Here is a 5,850-nt window from a genome sequence, read left to right on the forward strand (position 1 = left end):
GGAAGGGAAGGGAAGGGAAGGGAAGGGAAGGGAAGGGAAGGGAAGGGAAGGGAAGGGAAGGGAAGGGAAGGGAAAGGAGTGGACTCGAGATAATTGTAAAAATAATTGCAGTTGAAAAAGACAACTAAAAGATAGATGATATAGCAACAGTAGAATATAATCAGAAGTGGGTGTACTTGCTTTTGTAACTTGGGGGCTGYTGAACCAGGAGCTGCTGTTTAAATTCTGGGAATGCATTAGACAGGGAAACAGACAGAATCCTTGCAGAAGTGGAGACTCACTGAAACTATTCACAAGTTCCACATGCACAGACTTCTGTTCTTTAATCCCAGAACAAAATACTGTATTAGGATTATTTGAGTCAATTTATTCCAGGCTGACAGCCTATCACACAAATACCTGAATCAYGTATAGATATGGAGGAATATGCACACAACTATGATGTAAATTTAGATGCTTTTGGAAAGAGTACAGACACTCATATTTCTTGATTATACCTCCCATGAGATGCTAACTGAAAARTATCCCTTCTGACTCATTAAACTGAAATTCTATTTCAGTGTAAACTAAGCTTATTGAGTTTCCTAGTCCTTTCACTGCTCAACTTAGCCAGCAGACAACAGTTTAAGTCAAATTTGGACCACTGTTCTTGTCCAGAAAATCCTTAAACTCAGTGTTTGAAATCATCATTGCCTAACCAAGTATTTCTAGTAATTTAGAGTGGAGAATAGTTGGTTTTCCCATCATTACAAAACAGGTAACCAGTATTTTTAGGACGTCTAATTTTTGGGTATTCCTGAAAGTATGCTTGCTGTATGTCAAATTCATAAAGCTATGACTTAACTAATACTAGAACTTTGTGCCTTGTCTGCAATATTTCATGAATCTATTGGAATATTAGTTCTTGTCTGTGTCTGTGTCTGTGTCTGCAGAAATAATTCATACTATTGTCACATTTATACACTGGCAATAAAAAATAAGGAACAAATCCTGATGAGTGAGATGCAAGCAAATTTCATTTGTCTTTGTTTCTTAGAGCCTCAAGAGGAATGCACAGCATCCACTCTTTTTTAGACGTCTCTTGAGCAATCAGGATTCCATGAGATTACATTTCCTGCTTCAGTGAATATTTAGGAATGTATTGACCCACTTCATCTCACTTGGGATTATTTTAAGACTTGGAAGAATGAGTAAAARAGAAAAGCAATTAGCAGGCTACACCTGAACTACACAGTGTTGTGATTCTCAAGCAGGAAACCAGTGGCAGGTGACGAATAAGCCCTGTAGAGAGAGTTGTGCTTTTTTATTACACATTGTCTGAAAGCACTGAGCCTGCTTCCCTCTACAGGGGACTCACAGGGATGCACAGAAGGAGTTCAATGCCTCCTCACTTTCAATATGTATCAGTCTCAGAAATCCATGAACAGTTTGCCCAGGGAGCTGGTAAAGGCTCAAGTTGTGTTCTCGGCACAATTTTACTCCATATTTTCAACCCTGATAATAATTCTTGTCAATAAATTCCCCTATAATTTTGGGTTCAATTGAAAGTGCTAAAGCATTAGAATGCATTTACTAGCAGAATAAGAAAAGGCTTTTATACTTTATAATTACAGATTTTTATTTCAACCCAATGTACTTCTATATTTCAAACTATTTGACTCTTCATCTTTGAGATAAGTGTAATAAGRTTAACCCAAATTTTTATCACAGCTATTTTAATTTCCATGTGCACTGGGTGCAGTGTTGGATTTGGTCATGTTCYAGGCTCATAATTGCCTTTCAGCAGGACCTCCTTTGAAAGTGCTGTGGGATCTAACCTTGAAATACTTCCCTAGTAAAGCAGYAATATTTCATATTTTTCCCAATGGTTAGCTACTTGGTCAGGCTTTCTYTTTCTTTAATGGCAGTTTGACATCTGCAGAGCTACTGAGTCCACCTCATTTTCCCATAACCCAGTGGGTGTGGTGGAATTTCAGGACATTGCATCCTCCTTTCTGTAAAAAGTTTGGAAACAGGCTTATGTCTCAATATATAAGCGATTAACTTAATATTTCTTGCCTATTTAAAAAAAGTTTAAAATTCTGAGGCCATAGGGATTTGTATGAGATTCCTTTTAATATGCCAAATAATTCTTACTTCTAGCATTATCCGTGAAAGACAAGAAATGTGAAACATAAGCTCTGTCCTCTATGGGCAGATTGCCTCTGGCAGATAAAACTGAAGGAATGGACTTCGTTACCCTACATCTCCAAAACAGCAATAGTTGCAAAAGTCACAATATTGCCTTAAGGTTATTTCTTATCTTACCAAATGCCTTGAGGGGACAGTCAATCTTTGTTCTCTCACACACATTGAAATACAGCTCACATTCATTTATTAAGGGAAGGAGAGGTAAGATTTTTTTTTATATTTTTTAACTTCTTTAGAAATATGTTTCTATAAAATTTCATATTAGTACATGACATAAAAAATATATAAAATAAAAGAAGGAATACTGGTTTAAGAAATTTTGTTCTTCAGCACTGAATATATTCATGCTTACTAAAGGCTGACTTGTTTAGATCACTTAAAAAATGCACTTTTCTCACTGATATAAAATGTAYCAATATGAGTGGTGACACAAAATATGGCATTAAGGACAGCAAGGCTTACAACAGCTTGCTTATTTTCCTCCTTTAATAAAAACTGTGGATTTAAAAATAACTGTAACACAACCATTTAAAATCTGCTCAATTCTTTCCAGCCTGAAATTTTTTCTAGTACAAAATGTTGGCAAGAGTTGTGATAAATACTTAAATTTCAATTTCAGCAATGTGAAGTTCTGGTTCTCAAAGTCAGAGATAGTTTCCTTTGCTTAGAGTAAATAGGAAAAGCTGGTGTCTGGGGATGGGAAGAGGATGTCAAATATAATGGAAATATTTTATGCTTTGCTATAAACTGTGCTGTATAAGCAATTCCAAAGTTAAAACAATGATGAAATATATTTATATTGATATTTGTGTTTGTATTTGTATTTATATTTATATTATTTATATGAAAAGTAAATATTCTGGCCTAAGACAGAAAAGAGCCAGGAGATGATGTGCTATTATTTTAACAGCACCTAAAATAGGTGCTGCAATGGAAAGAAAATCAAATCAGTGTCAACATTTTGCAATTGTATATGGTCCATTTGTCAAAGTTTTGAAACAACTTTTCTAAAATCATCCCAGTCCAAGACCATTGTCATGACAAATGTCAAGCTCACATGGCAAATATAAAATGTGCTAGTGATCTGATGATTTGCATTATGCATTTAGTCATTTTGATTTAATACAGGGGTCAAGGTGGAGAGTCAGCTAGAGAGAGGTAAAAAAGGTAGCAATGTACAGTAAAAAGAACTTTTCACCTTCAAGGATAGTCTATCACCCAGCCTCCTTAGAAGCTTAGCTTTCCATCATAGGAAGAGAGTGGGGAAAATGCCTTTAAAGTCAATACTATTCCAGTTTCTGTATAGGGAAATGTCATTAGGAAGAACAAAGCAATTGAAAGTCAGCAGGGGGTGAGTAGAGACMATTACATTAAGGCTTGTGGGCAAGCTGGAAATGTTCCTGGATAAGCTCTAGCTAGCTCTGAGAGAAGTGAGAAATCAAGCAATGAGCCAGACTGGACAGAAGCAAAGGATAATTTAACTTCTGAAAATGTGGAGAGAACAAGAACTACAGAGAAAGCTGTTTTGTTAGAAATTTCATCACTTCTCAAGATGATGTGTGCTAACTATTGCACCAGCATGTGGCCCAAGAAAGGAAAAGTGTCAAATGTGTCCTGTTGTCTGCTTGGGATGTAACTCTCTCATCTGTTCAGACTTCCAAAAAAATTTCTTCCTAGTACTTTTTTCCTGCTTCCTTTTGTGATCTGCTTAAATCAAGAAATCTCTTCTGAGGTGTGATTCAAGCTTTCAAAATGTTTTAAGTCCCAGCTCAGAAGGATCCAGGCATAAAGCATCAAAGCATCATTTGTAGCAGAAAGAACCTGCCACCTTGACAGCTAAGACATCCTTGTTCTTACAGAGTTGGAGGGTTGAGAGGAGCCAAAGAAACCACTTTTCATAAAGGCTGTATCCTGCCTTTGCCAAAGTCTGTGGCTTGCACTGTGTTGTGATCATGAGGAGCACTGCCTCCCACAGGAGTARTATCCTACATCTAGAGATAAGTGCCCCTGTCTTTCTGCTTCCCTTGGACTCAAACCTTTGTGGGTACAGGGATGCAGGTTTGGGATGAGCCTAGACTGAGATCCAAGATGGGTCTGAGGCACTGCAGATAATCAGGACTTGGCAAGTGGGAGAGGTTCTGCTCTGGAGCCAGTCTGCTCYACCTGGAGCAGGATTGGTACTGCTCCTGGAAGCACATCAGAAAGAACCCCTGTCTCCAGCATGAACCTAGGGACAGGAAAAGAAGAGCATATCATTAGAAATACCATTCTCCYATATCAGCATTATCTCCTTATCACCATTAATTTTCTAGTAAGTCACATATTTCCAGCCCTACTTTTATTTACATTTTATTTTGCAAAGCTGATCTTGGTCATGRGTAGAGCATGCAGGCACTAACAAGAGCACTTTTTGTGATAAAGGCTGGAGCAATTCTGGAGCCACGTATAGCACTGTGTGATTTATTTCATGTATATCCAGATCACTGCAGTATTTGTAGTGGCAGMCAATATGCAATTCTCATTTAAACTAAAAGACCTAGTGGGCCCTGATGTTTCTAAAGTAATGTGACCTCCTTTGTTATCCTGCTATGAGGAATGCCATCAGCATTTCTTTTGCATGGCTGTTTCTACCGAGGGTAACTCACTAAGTGAGTAAATACATATCCTAACCTTATAAAAAAGATCATTACCTKCTTGAAGAAGAACATAATGAAGATGATCAGTAAGTTTCACAGGAGATGACTGTTGCTGTTAATTGGCAATTATCTTCAAAAAGGAAAATATGATAGTATATATGAATTGTATAAGCTGTACTATACTGATGGTTCAGGATTTTTATGTTTCTTTTAATCTTCTATTGTACAAATACCGCTTAAATTAAATAAAAAAAAAAAATGCAGGAAGTTCCCCCAAAGACAAAGTAGTTATTAATAAGAGCATGGCTTTTCTGACATGTGCCAAATGACAGTACCAATGATTCTAGTTGCACACATAAAATATAAAAGCATCTTRCAAAGAATGTAATCAAATTCTGTTATGAATTTTAATCATGGAAAAATATGGCAGATGACTTTGAAAAAAAGAGTTACTTCTATTTGCCTGWGTACATCAGCTTTGTGATTTTTGAGAGACAGTGATTATGTCAATATCTGTGTCAATGMAACCAACTATGATTTTCAGGTAATTCTGTTTATTTTGGTGGTTAATATTAAAAATGAGTAATCCAATGCATTGGCTGTGACAAAGAAAACAAATTGACTACATATGTACCTAGCACTGAGGCAGGCAGTTCTACTCTGGATCCAGTAGCCCCTTGGATCAATTAATTACTTTTTGTTTATGTTTCCTTTAGGTAAAATTGTTTCCCAGTTTGGTGTTGCTTACCACAGTGGCAGGATTTATGCTTTATATGTTTTCAGCAATCACACATCTAACATGTGTGAGAGATTTTTTCTCCACAAACCAAAATTATATGACCATTTTTTAAGCTGYTACTTCACATTGAGTATTAGATCCAAACTCATGCTCTTTGTGCCACCAGCATTTATGATGTCTGATGTTTTGAATGGAATACGTAGTAACTTTATGAACTTTCTTTGGTTTGTGTTGACTTAGTTGAATAAAGGGTGTATGGGCTGTGAAAGAATAAATTGCATTTTA

The sequence above is a fragment of the Malurus melanocephalus genome, unplaced genomic scaffold, assembly GCF_030028575.1.
Source record: "Malurus melanocephalus ecotype Western Australia unplaced genomic scaffold, MMel_1.1 scaffold_241, whole genome shotgun sequence".
NCBI lineage: Eukaryota > Metazoa > Chordata > Aves > Passeriformes > Maluridae > Malurus > Malurus melanocephalus.